General features: G+C 41.3%; 1 protein-coding gene across 18 annotated transcripts in view; it reads right to left on the reverse strand.

The window, feature by feature from the left end:
• The window catches only part of LOC134204977 (complexin), a 1,044,191-nt gene that overhangs the window by 17,072 nt on the left and 1,012,409 nt on the right, over positions 1-14,710 (reverse strand). The gene's annotated exons all lie outside the window — the stretch shown is intronic.

Below are 14,710 nucleotides of genomic sequence, written 5' to 3' on the forward strand. Positions count from 1 at the left end.
TCAATTTTTAGACACAGTGTAAGTCTTTTGATCAGTTCATCAAAGAATTCCTAGATCTCCGTCCAATTTTTGTATGTCTTTTTCTCCTTGATTTTAACATGAACCGCGCAACAATGCCGGTACTACATGTCAAACACACGTGAATTCCATTCGATTACTATCATTTTTGCTTGTACGTTGCGCTAGGGAGCCATTTCGCCAAATACCCCTAGGTCAAACAAACCATTGTGTCGAAACCCATCTAACTGAAAGTCATTTGGCCGAACGGGACATACGGCCGGGACATTCGGGACATTCGCTGAATAGGTTATGGCCGAATAGGTCATTTGGCCGAATAGATTTTTCAGCCGAATAGATCATTTGGCTGAACAGGTCATTTAGCAGAATAGGTCGTCCGGCCCAATAGGTCATTCGGCCAAATATCTAATTTTGTCGAAAAGGTCGTTTGACGTCTAACTTCTCAATCATCATGTCTCATTTCTCTCTCTCACTTTTCGTAGAAAGAAGTGAGAAATGAGGAGCGAGTGTGAGGCCTCTCACGTGTAACTTCGCACTTCTTATTTTTCACAGTGAGAATAAGAAGTAAAAAGTGAGAAATGATGAGTGAAAATCTAGACGTCTTACTTCTCACTGATCATTTCTCATTTCTCACTTTTCACAGTAAAAAGTAGGTAGTGTGAAATAAATAGTGAGACGTCTCACTTCCCATTTTGCACCACTAATTTCTCAGTTCTCATTGTGAAAAGATGCCTCAATTCTAACTCATAATTTCTCACTTCTCATTTCTCACATCTGATTTTGCACTTCTCCGTTTTCCCAGTGAGAAGTGACATCTCACTTCTAAATTTTTAATCTCACTGTAAAAAAAATAGAAGTGCGAAGTTAGGCGTGAGAGGCCTCACACTCGCTCCTCATTTCTCATCTCTCATTCCTCACTCTTGCCAGTGGTCTTTTATGCCAAGACCAAAGACCATTAAGACCAAACAACGTTTGGCCAAATGACCTATTCGGCTGTAGAACCTGTGCTCATTAAGCACTTCCACAGTTATTAACTGCGAGGTTTCTAAGCCACGTTACCATTTTTGCATTCGTATATCATGAGGCTAACACGATGATACTTTTATACCCAAGGAAGTCGAGACAATTTCCAATCCGAAAATTGCCTAACCGGCACCGGGAATCGAACCCAGCCACCCTCAGCATGGTCTTGCTTTGTAGCCGCGCGTTTTACCGCACGGCTAAGGAGGGCCCTTAGATTCAACATACTTGTCCCGCCAGGTGTAAAGTCTGGAGAATCTATGGAATTCGTAGGAAATTGGATGTTTAATTGTTTAGTAAATCTGTAAAAGAACCGAATAACCAGAAAAAAGGAAAACTTGGGCAGTCTACTGACTGGAGAATGCAAATTCGCACAATTGCGGAAATCTAGATTCTTAGAAAATTCTCAAAAAATCAAATTGTGAGAAAAATACCCGTACACAATCTTGAATAGACTATGGTTGAGATCCCTGAGGATTCCACGGATTAATATTAACAAATTATTGTACACCAAAAATTATATCACCATGGCATTTTAGACATAGTTTGTTTTATATCATTCTTCTTCTTCTTCTTCTTATTGGCGTTACATCCCCACACTGGGACAGAGCCGCCTCACAGCTTAGTGTTCATTAAGCACTTCCACAGTTATTAACTGCGAGGTTTCTAAGCCAGGTTACCATTTTTGCATTCGTATATCATGAGGCTAGCACGATGATACTTTTATGCCCAGGGAAGTCGAGACAATTTCCGAGACCGGCACCGGGAATCGAACCCAGCCACCCTCAGCATGGTCTTGCTTTGTAGCCGCGCGTCTTACCGCACGGCTAAGGAGGGCCCCATTATTAAACACAATAGTTTTCATCCTAGAGAAGAAGAAGAAGAAATTTTCATCATTTGAATGTGATAAAACATGTCGTTCTCATAAGAAAATTATTTTGAGCTTTTTAGTGGAATGTTTTCACCTGTCATAAGACGAGTTTATACCATCCCATTGAATTCCACCACTTAATTGTATCTTAACAGATACGTATTTCGACCTCAAAGGTAAGGCCGTCTTCAGTGTCTCGTACTTGACTCGACTTGTAGGCCAAGTCGAGTCAAGTACGAGACACTGAAGACGGCCTTACCTTTGAGGTCGAAATACGTATCTGTCAAGATACAATTAAGTGGTGGAATTCAATGGGATGGTATAAACTCGTCTTATGACAGGTGATGTCGTCCTCATAATTTGAAACAAGGAGTAAGATCCAGTTGATGAATTGTGTAGGTTAGCTAATTTCCATCGTAGTAAGTACTACTTGGTTTTTAAATCAATTTGAAACGCTAGCCAAACTACTGACTCTGACTAAGATGTATGTAACATATATTTTAGAGTTCCTACTTTCCATTGCGTACTATTAGCGCAATGAACAAATCGGGGTTTATTGGGAATTGGTAATTAAAATTACCCTTCCATTTTTGTATATTTGTCTTACGAAAATCTGTTTTCGTCCATGAAAGTTTTTATTCGTCCATTCCAATATTCGCTGGTTTGACGTGAAATAAACGCGTTAGTATTAGTGTGCGATTTCAACAAGTACACCGAATTAATTTTTATGCGGTACATATGCACCGTGTTAATTCAAAATGACATAAATTCATATAATATTCGCCTGTTTTGAATATGTTTTGTGTTCATTGTAAAACATAGATTGGAAAATGTGATGGACGATGTTCTTGGTTATCCAAGAAATTCCAGAAATAAAGGTCTTCGGATCTACACGCGTAATCAAAGATATTTGACCTATTCTAAATATGTTATGTGCCCATTGTAATTCTCGCAATAAAATATGTGTGTGGAACATGTTCGCGGTTGTCAAATCGTAACCAATGATCTTCTGGCCTGTTTAGAATATGTGGTACATGTAAAAAATATACTTACGGAAGATATTCGTGGTTATACAAGAAATTCCTGCAGTGCAGGCCTTCAGATCTACACGCGTAACAAATGATCTACAGGCCTGTTTCTAGTGTGTTAAGTGACCATTGTGGTACATATAATATAAATTGTGTACGGAAGATGTACGTTGCATTTTATTCTTTGTAACTCGAAGAGAATGCACAATACTTCAATCAATAAGGATCTTTGGTTACGCGTGTGGATCTATTGGTCTTACTGTAGCGATATCTTAGATGACCAAGAACTTGTGCTGTTACGTGTGTAGCCAAAAGGACATACTCCTGGAATTTCTCGGATAACCAAGATCCTATGCTGTGGACGCATTCTATTCTTTGTACTACAGAGAACATGTACCATATTTGAATAAAGCAAACTTATCTTTGGTTATGCTTGTAGATCGAAAGGTCTTACTCCATGAATTTCTTGGATGACCAAGAGCATATGCTATGAACGCATTCTATTATTTGGTCGGGGTTCAGCCAAAACGCACCAAGCGGCTTTTCGACTGACTTGTGATATTTTGTTCGTACAAGGACAACGGACATAGTTTCATATCAAATTAAGCATACATTTGCAGTAGGATATCCTCAGTTATGGGGTTCAGGGATATTCGATGCGATTTGCGATCATTTAAATCTGCCAAACGAAAGTTTACCATTAAGTCAGGTGTCCCACAAGAAAGTGTACTTGGATCTTCAATCTTTGAACTGTTTATGAACGACCTATGTAGTCGGCTAAAATCGGGCCAGTTACTGTATGTTGACGACCTCAAAATATTCAAAGTAATTTCATCGCATCTCGATTGTTGTGCGCTTCAAACCGGTATAGGCGAACTCCAACTGTGGTGTTCGGAAAATGGAATGGCTCTCAACATAAGCAAATGCAAAACTATATTGTTTTCTCGCCGAAACACACGTATCGAAAATGGGTGTACGATAGGTTCCACTCAATTAGGACGTGTAGAATTGAATTGATCAGCGTCACAGGACGTCATATGGTCTTAACAACCCTCTGAAAAACTTTTTTCGGTCGTTTAATAGTGAAAGTGCTGTTTTTTATTTTAACACCCAAAAGGCCAAGCTATTTGAGAAAGCGATTTTTGATTTTGAAAAAATCATAACTTTTTTATTTTTTGTCCAATCTTGATGAAATTTTGACACAAGGTCCAATTTTTATTCTAGTTTTGGCTGCATACTGAGTTTTTCGGAATTTATGGATGGTTCCGGAATTATTCCAGATTCCCTTGGGGTACCAGCAAACTGTTGTTTGGGGTATTTCGCCAGTTACTCAATTTTTCTCCATGGAAACCATATCAAACAGTATAAAACAATATTGCCACACTAATAACGAGTCTCATAGCGATTTTTCCGAAAGTTAATCTTCCATACGGACATCCCAGGAAGCTTCCAAATGTCCCCAGGGAACCTGTAAAGGGGACAATTTTGATTTTGCTCCGAAACATGTCGTGCGACGGCTCTTTCTTCACAATTTTTCATGAATATACTCGCTGTTGTTATAAAAGTGGTCTATGGTCAGTTTGGCCACTCTTGTGGCACCCGGAATGCCCCCAGGGAACCTGTATAGGGGACGATTTCGATTTTGCTCCGAAACATGTCGTGCGACGGCTCTTTCTTCACAATTTTTCATGAATATACTCGCTGTTGTTATAAAAGTGGTCTACGGTCAGTTTGGCCACTCTTGTGGCACCCGGAATGCCCCCAGGGAACCTGTATCGGGGACAATTTCGATTTTGCTCCGAAACATGTCGTGCGACGGCTCATTCTTCACAATTTTTCATGAATATACTCGCTGTTGTTATAAAAGTGGTCTACGGTCAGTTTGGCCACTCTTGTGGCACCCGGAATGCCCCCAGGGAACCTGTATCGGGGACAATTTCGATTTTGCTCCGAAACATGTCGTGCGACGGCTCTTTCTTCACAATTTTTCATGAATATACTCGCTGTTGTTATAAAAGTGGTCGATGGTCAGTTTGGCCGCTCTCGTGACGCCCGGAATGCCCCCAAGGAACCAGTAAAGGGGACAATTTCGATTTTGCACCGAAACATGTCGTGCGACGGCTCTTTCTTCACAATTTTTCATGAATATACTCGCTGTTGTTATAAAAGTGGTCGATGGTCAGTTTGGCCGCTCTCGTGACGCCCGGAATGCTCCCAGGGAACCTGTAAAGGGGACAATTTCGATTTTGCTCCGAAACATGTCGTGTGACGGCTCTTTCTTCACAATTTTTCATGAATATACTCGCTGTTGTTATAAAAGTGGTCTATGGTCAGTTTGGCCACTCTTGTGGCACACGGAATGCCCCCAGGGAACCTGTATAGGGGACAATTTCGATTTGGCTCCGAAACATGTCATGCGACGGCTCTTTCTTCACAATTTGTCATGAATATACTCGCTGTTGTTATAAAAGTTGTCGATGGTCAGTTTGGCCGCTCTCGTGACGCCCGGGATGCCCCCAAGGAACCAGTAAAGGGCACAATTTCGATTTTGCTCCGAAACATGTCGTGCGACGGCTCTTTCTTCACAATTTTTCTTAAATATACTCGCTGTTGTTATAAAAGTGGTCTCTGGTCAGTTTGGGCACTCTCGTAACGCCCGGAATGCCCCAAAGGAACATTTAATTGGGGCAATTTCGATTTTGCTCCGAAACATGTCGTGCGACGACTCTTTCTTCACGATCTTCCATGAATAAGCTCGCTGTTCTTATAAAAGTGGTCTATGTTCACAATTTGTTATGAATAAACTCGCTTTTCTTACAAAAATGGTCATTGGACAGTTTGGCCACTCTTGGGACACCCGGAATGCTCCCAAGGAACATTTAAATGGGACAATTTCGATCCTTCTCCGAAACATGTCGTGTGATGGCTCTTTCTTCACAATTTGTTTTGAATAGATTCGCAATTCTTATAAAGGTGGTCATTGGTCAGTTTGGCCACTTTGTTCAGAATCGCTAACTTATTCTTTTCAGAATCCTAAATAAATTCTGTTCAAAAACCATTCGATTTTTTTTTCAGAATCGCAAACAGATTCTGTTAGGAACCTTCAACGGATTCTATTCAGAATTTCAAACGGATTGGGATCCGAATTTCAAACAAATTATGTTCCGAATCTCAAAAAGATTCTTTTCAAAATCCTAAACGGACTCTGTTCAGAACTCTGTACAAATTCCTCTCCAAATTTCAACCGAAATTATGTTCAGAATTACAAACGGATTCTCTTTAGAACTCGAATCCAAACGGATTCTGTTTGAAATTTTGAATCCCGAACAGATTCGTTTCAGAATCTTAAATAGAGTCTGTTTAGAATTTCAGCCGAATTTAGTTTAGAATCTCGAACGAATTTTGCTCATAATCATGAGTAGATGCTTCTTAGAATCTCGAGCCGATGCTAATCAGGATCCCAATAGGGTTTTTCTCAGAACTTCACCCTAATTTTTTACAACAAGTTATTGTTCATTAGGCCTCGAGCATAAAAACATAAGATCGAAATGACCGAAATCGGTCAGCATATGATCAACTGAGCCGTAAGGTGCTATGGCGAAAAAACCAATTTCTCGTGTCAAGTCTTTTTTTTTTTTTTACAAGGGAGAATGCATTTACACACTAACCCAGTACACGTGCATTGTAGTTGCCAAACTACCACACGGAAGTGTACTGGAGTGTCGGACTCGACCATACCGGTAAGACCGACTAAACTCCCTTGGGCTCCACCATCGTTTCCCCCAGGAACTACCTCCCAGTACTACTTCTGGGGGATGGCAGTACTAAACGTACTCGCTCATTATCGCTCACACAGGCACCCGTCCCACACAGGCACCCGTGCGAGACTGACTTGGGTGCTCGCACACCATTCACTCCATTTGAGTCTTACTTGGATGCTCTCCCGGGTGCTCCGCTGCCATGCCTCGAGGTGTCAATAGCGGTAACTGCCTGGGCCTACAGATATTACGCTACGACACTCCTGCCTTAGCACGAGCAGATCAATCACACCACTGCCGAAGCAGACCACACGCTACCCTGCCGAAGCAGGGACACTCCCCATGCACCACATGTGCACAACTGTAGGTGTGTGGGTACAACCCACTGCCACCCTGCCGCCGAAGCAGCTTCTCCAAAGACCATTCACTCCATGTGACCCTTTTTCGGGTGCTCACTCTAACACTCCACTGCCATGCCTCGAGGTGTCGATAGCTACTTCGACTCCTACCTCAGCATGTGCAGTCCATACTCAGACTTCTGCTGCGCTTCGAGGTGACAATAGCGGCGACACGCTATGACACTCCTGCCTCAGCACAACCAGATCACTCACTCCCTGCCGAAGCAGCTCATTCGCTACCCTACCGAAGTAGGGACACTCCCCATTCCAATTGGCACTCCCTGGGCTTGTGCTTTTGAAGCGGCACACAGTCGCTTTGATAGAGTCTGATTACGGGCACTTGTGGTTTTTTTTGGAGGGATTTTAGCAGAGCCCACTGCTAAATCCCACCACGCCCTAGACAGTTCTCCCTGACTCACAGACAGCTGGGGAGGGGTCGTCAAGCCCTTGGACATGGTCCATGCTGTCCCTGCTGTCCCTGGTGCCCCTCGTGTCAAGTCTGTTACTGCAAAAATGTACTATAGACCTGGGTGCTGCTGAAAGAGTCGTCTTTTTGCTTTCAAGCGAGTGAAGGGGTATTTTGAAAATATTCCCATGAGCCAAAATGTTTTGCAGTTACTTAGTTGTCAAAAATTTCTCGCTCTTAAAATTTATCTTTTCATGCTGCATGAGGGCGCAGAAATGCGCGATACTCGAAAATCGATTTTATTCGAACCTCCTAGCTATAGACTAAAAATCAGCTATGGCGATAAAACCTGTAGAAATAATGTCCTCACAAGTACATAATTTATTTGAAAAAGACTCACAGGAATAAAATATGTTGTCCAAATACACAATATTCTGTAATATGTATATATAGACTGAAAAACAAATGCTGTAATAATAAGTTCAAGTTCATGAAAAGTTAGTACGTATTTAAACCCCCAACTCGATTTTCCAGCAGTCAGTTCAGCGGATACGGGCATTGAGGTTTTTTAACTAATTGCTTGAAAAGGTGCTTCCGTTGCATGCAGTTTATCCTCCAACGCGAGTCTTTCAATTATCTGCAGGGTAACATTAATTATGTTTTATTTCTGAGACTGCTGTTGGTTGCGAGGACTAAATACGATATATCGTAAACCGTAACACACTACGTCAAAGTGATTACCGTGTTAAGGGGAAAAAATATATGTATGTATGAATGCCATCATTATTTTCAATAAAATTTCACACAGTTCTGTTTTTTCTTGAATATCTGAAACATCATAATTCTGCTCCTCAGATTCCCCAGTAAGTCCTGGTTGAAAGTTTACTTTTCCTCCGACTTCAAGACAGCATCACTAGTTCTTTAAACTATTTCTATGTGTGTACATTTAGATTACTCCGAGGCTACTGCAAGCAGTGAAGGGCTAGTAGGATATCGTTAGGGACAATATACAGAATATCAGGTAGAAATGACAGAATGCTTCATTACTTATTCAAAACTCGCATCACTTGTAACTATGAAACAATCAGCCATTGGCTGTGATTTTACTCTAAACATTCTAACGAATACCGTAGTTCTACTTGCTTTCATATATGTTCACGATTTCAAGTGTGAATTATAGCGAAGCCTGTTTCTATTTGTTCCTCTTTTGACTGGTGCCGCATCAAAATCAATAACTGGCATCGTCAAAATTCTTGGAATTCTATAATCCCATTGTATTATATTATGTGGGCATCGATGAAACACAAAGTATTCGGTGATACATCATTTACAGCCTTTTGCAAATAGAAGCCGGTTATTGACCATAGACCACTTTTATAACAACAGCGAGTATATTCATGAAAAATTGTGAAGAAAGAGCCGTCGCACGACATGTTTCGGAGCAAAATCGAAATTGTCTCCTTTACAGGTTCCCTGGGGGCATTCCGGGCGTCACAAGAGTGACTAAACTGACCATAGACCACTTTTATAACAACAGCGAGTATATTCATGACTAATTGTGAAGAAAGAGCCGTCGCACGACATGTTTCGGAGCAAAATCGAAATTGTCTCCTTTACAGGTTCCCTGGGGGCATTCCGGGCGTCACAAGAGTGACTAAACTGACCATAGACCACTTTTATAACAACAGCGAGTATATTCATGACTAATTGTGAAGAAAGAGCCGTCGCACGACATGTTTCGGAGCAAAATCGAAATTGTCCCCTTTACTGGTTCCCTGGGGGCATTCCGGCTGCCACAAGAATGGCCAAACTGACCATCGACCACTTTTATATCAACAGCGACTATATTCATGACAAATTGTGAAGAAAGAGCCGTCGCACGACATGTTTCGGAGCAAAATCGAAATTGTCCCCTTTACAGGTTCCCTGGGGGCATTCCGGGTGCCACAAGAGTGGCCAAACTGACCATCGACCACTTTTATAACAACAGCGAGTATATTCATGACAAATTGTGAAGAAAGAGCCGTCGCACGACATGTTTCGAAGCAAAATCGAAATTGTCCCCTTTACAGGTTCCCTGGGGGCATTCCGGGGCCACAAGAGTGGCCAAACTGACCATCGACCACTTTTATAACAACAGCGAGTATATTCATGACAAATTGTGAAGAAAGAGCCGTCGCACGACATGTTTCGGAGCAAAATCGAAAATGTCCCCTTTACAGGTTCCCTGGGGACATTTGGAAGCTTCCTGGGATGTCCGTATGGAAGATTAACTTTCGGAAAAATCGCTATGAGACTCGTTATGAGTGTGGCAAAATTGTTTTATACTGTTTGATATGGTTTCCATGGAGAAAAATTGAGTAACTGGCGAAATACCCCAAACACCAGTTTGCTGGTACCCCAAGGGAATCTGGAATAATTCCGGAACCATCCAGAAATTCCAAAAAACTCAGTGTGCAGCCAAAACTAGAATAAAAATTGGACCTTGTGTCAAAATTTCATCAAGATTGGACAAAAAATAAAAAAGTTATGATTTTTTCAAAATCAAAAATTGCTTTCTCAAAGAGCTTGGCCTTTTGGGTGTTAATGTGTCTAAACTAGCTTTAAAGAATAGAATATGAAATATTAGATAAGAAGCAGTCTGAGGAGTATTTTTTTATAATTCAAGACGAAGAAATAAATAAATAAATTTCAATCGGGTGAATAGATCTTTGGTGAATAGACCGGAAGGCCTTACTCCAGGAAATCTTTGGATGACCAAGATCATATGCTGTAGACGCATTCTATCCTTTGTATTACGAAGGGCGTGTACCATATTTGAATCGGGTAGATTGATCCTTTGTTACGCGTGTAGACTAAAAGACATTACTCCAGGAATTTCTTGGATGACCGAGATCTTATGCTGTGGACGCATTCTGTTCTTTGTCCTAAAAGAGTATGTTCCACGTTTGAAACAGGTAAACTGTTCCTTGGTTACGCGTGTATATCAGAAGGCCTTACTCCAAAGATTTCTTGGATGACCAAGATCATATGCTGTGGATGCATTCTATCCTTTTTACTACAGAGAGCATGTTCCACATTTGAAACAGGTAAACTTTGGTAACGCGTGTGGATCAAAAGGCCTTACTCCAGGTATTTCTTGACCAAGAACATATACTGTACACAATATATTTGCTCTGTACCACAAGGAGTGGGTAGCTTATTCAAACAGAACTTTGTTCACAAGCGTAGAACTGATTCTATTCAGAATTCTTGGATATCTGGACAAGCTATCTGTGACCTAATCCATAATAACTATCATATCAGTCAATTTGGATAGTCTTCAACAAAGTTTGTTTTAGGTTCCAGATAAAAAAAATCCAAGTGCAATCCCATTTAGACCTGATAAAAAAAGTTTTGACTGTACTACCATTCAGTTAAATGCCTCAGGCTGTCAAACGACTAACACAAGAGCTGTACGTGGGTAGTGTTGCCGTTAATTGTTATATGTACTTTGACTTTTTCCCCTATTTTTATGTTTCGGAATAGTAGAAGTCCCCCGTAACGCTGGGTAGACACCTTTGCGTGGTGTGTTAGTCCTGACCCAACGAATACCTTCCCCAATATCTAACTCCGTAGTCCTTATGAGGGTGTCGCTGAGTCGGGGGCCTCTCGTTAAGTAAGTACTACATCAACACTTCCCTCCCCTCTCAAGTTACGGTGAAGATGGGCGTGGCCAGGAGTAGTAATCCTCATGCTTTTGTGATTTTTATTCTAGATTGAAATCAAGGACAACACCCACCTTGATTTCTGATAGCAATCGGAATAAGGATTTCAAAAGAAAAACATGAGTATCACTAGTGTCCAATCTACGAAGTACACCGTAACTATGCTATGCTATGCTATGCTATTTTAATGTTTCGGAATAGTAGAAATTTTTGGTATAAGTACAAGACAAGTTTGGATGAAAAAAATGTATTTATAAGACGTTGCTTCTATTACGCTAGCGAAAAATAATTGAACAAACGAATTTTATTGACTGTATGATGTATTGGGGGAAGGGTCGTTTGATCGAAACCCATTCAGCCGAAAGCCGTTTGGCCGAATGCCACTAGGCCGAAAGTAGTTTGGCCGAACAGACCATACAGCCGAAAGTCATTTTGCAGAATGGGTCGTTTGACCGAAATGGTCGTTTGGCCGAATAGGATATTTGGCCGAATAGGACATTTGGCCGAGAAAGTGAGAATTTATGTTTCGCGTATTTTGCTGTCTGATTCCGTGCTGTGTATTGTTCAATGTAAGTTTTCATGTACCCTGACGTGACGATGCGGTTAGTGGATTTGAAAGTCTAACAAAGACAGTAACCTATATCAGCCACCTATGTTATGTGTCAAGAACTGAAGTAGCACAGACAGATTAGAAATTTGAATTAATTGCGTCATTCATGATCTAATGCGTCGTTGTAAAACAGCCAGATTTGATTGTAATTTACAACAATAGTTCGTATTACGTCGTAAATTAAACTCCCTGTAACCGACCAATAAGAGGGAAACACGTAGCCACGACTAGGCTGAAGCCAATCTAACTCGCGTCGGTTTCCTCATTATAGTGGTTATAGTAGTTAAACTTACCGTCTTTTTTAGGGTCACTCCTGACAGAATCCCAGTTTCAAAGTGCTCGCGTTTTCGGGGGCACACCACTCGATATGGAAGCAACGCACAACTGTCATTTTTATTTTTTCACGCATGCTGTGACGCAGCAAAGCTGAATCAACAAAAATGACAGTTGTCCGCCGCCTCCGTATCGAGTGGTGTGCCCCCGAAAACGCGAGCACTTTGAAACTTGGATTCTGTCAGAAGTGACCTTAAACTCTTAAAGTGAATTTGAGCGACGCCATACTAAACTCGGAGTAAGTTCGCGTCCGATTAAGTTTATTTTCTTAAATATTAGTTCTAATGCTTACCTTTGTATTTAGTTTATCTATTTATCGAGTGTGATTCAGTTTAAGACTGAAATTGTTGCGAATCTTGTTAATATTTTAGAGTCTGAATTCAGGTGAGCCTAGTTAATTAACTTATATTCGAGCAAATAATAAAGTCATCCCACGAAAGCTCAGTGGGCGTCGTTTCGTCGATAGGATACGCCCGTCCCAGAACCACATCGAACCACAACATAACTTGCACGTGCTGGGCGTTACGACTCGCAAGTAAATAAGCCGCGTGGCGTTTGCCGAGCAATATTAACGGCAATCACTCCACTGTGCTAGGGGATATTTATACCCCGAAATTCAACGCCAGCGCGCGCGAGTCAACTGGGTGGTGTAAAAGCTTTTTCTTGGTATTGACAACGGCGACGCAAAGGAAGGTGAGTTGCGTCCATGCTACTTTCGCTTGTGGTATCCACGAAAGCTCGAATTCGACTGCAGATTGCATCCGACGTGGGAACGCCGGCATTGAGAAGAAGCTAATGTCAGATCTGTCCATCTTGAAGCTCGAATTTCAGTTACCTAGAAACGAAACATAAATTGGTAGCAGTTTTGCATTTTGAACGTGACGTCACACACGGTTTGGAAATTAGGCTTTCCTTAATTAAATTACATTTTTCGCATCGAATTGAGGATCATTCGATAAATTAATTTTGTTTTGAGATACGCGACCGTATTGGTTATTTTGAATAAAATTACTCCTAGTTTAGAACCACACACTTCGCTTTTCTTTCGTCACGTCATTTTTAATAAGATTTTGGGTTGGCTAAGGTTTATTAGAGGCTAAGTATTCCCCTGCCTGATTGGTTATCGAGGATTTTGTAATTATCGTCTTAAATTTAGTTCGTAGATTATGTCGGTAAGTTTGAGTCTGGTTGGTTTTCGATAATTTTGTTTGGTTTGTTGAAATGCGACTTCGGTTCTTGCGTGACTTTGACCTGCCCTGAGTCGGCAGTATCATCCGGGTAAATTTAGGCAGAGCTAACGGTCCTTCTTGTTGAAGGTGGCGCTTAAGCCGTCAGTTTAAGGAAGCAGAATGGAACGTTACAACTGTATAAAATGAGGAGCGCAGAATGAGTAGTGAGACGTCTCACTACTCACTTCGCGCTCCTCACTTTTGACAGCGAGAAGCGCGAAGTGCTTCATTCCTAATTTTTCACATTTTCAAATGACCTATTCGGCCAAATGACCCTTTCGACCAAATGACTCTTCCGGCAAATAACTCTTTCGGCCTAATGACCCTTTCGGCCAAATGACCCATCCGGCCAAATTACTTTTTCGGCCAAATGACCCTTCCGGCCAAATGACACTTTCGGCCAGATAGGTTTCGGCCTAATGTGTTTCGGCCAAATGGCTTCCGGACGGATGGGTTTCGGCTAAACGACCCTTCCCCCAGATGTACGACGTAGGATTATTTCAGTTCAAATCGTTAGTTTGGCTACGCGTTCTTCGACTGTAAACAAAGAGACGAAGAAAAAATAATTCAAAACCTTTAGAGCAGTGGTGCTCAGCATTTTGGGCGTTTTTCCCTTTAATTTGCTTGTCAGACAATGAAAAAGAGCTTTCTTCTGTCAAGTTAGTACTTGGACGAAAGCTTTCAAATATATCTGTCAGCTGAGGGTATTAAAACGAATATTGGTGTTGAAATCGCTCCGTACAACTTGAACAAAGTAAAATTACACTGCGACCGCACCTTTGTTTTGCTTTGATCGTTTCGCACGGAGTGAATTTAAAACCAATATCCGGTTTATTACCCAGATAGATATATTTGAAATTTACTAAACATTCTAATAAAATCGCAAATTATAGCCAAAAGTCCAAAACATATTCAGATTAGACCTGTGCGCCGGTTATCTAATCGGCGGCGGCGGCGTGGTGATCACTTTTGCCCCGGCGGCGGCGGCGTCACGGCGGCGCGCCGTTGGTTTTCATCGGCGGCGGCGGCGGCGGCGTGAACCGGCGTGGATGAAAAAATCAATGGCTGAAAAAATCAATTTTACTGCGGATTTTTGAAATTGGTTAAATATTCCAAAAAAGTTATTGTCAGAGTTCTTGAAAGAATTTCTGAAGTAAAAACGGGATTATTCTTGGAACTCCTAATTACTTGGGAAATTTCATTCCTTGAGAATTTAGCATTAGCATTGAGCAATTCGCACAAATTCGTAGGTGGTACAAACATAGTCTTTTATAAGGGACTAATCACTATCTCTTAGATGGAAGCAAGGCACTTTTCAACAGGTAAGATCTG

The sequence above is a fragment of the Armigeres subalbatus genome, chromosome 1 (assembly GCF_024139115.2).
Source record: "Armigeres subalbatus isolate Guangzhou_Male chromosome 1, GZ_Asu_2, whole genome shotgun sequence".
Classification (NCBI taxonomy): Eukaryota; Metazoa; Arthropoda; class Insecta; order Diptera; family Culicidae; genus Armigeres; species Armigeres subalbatus.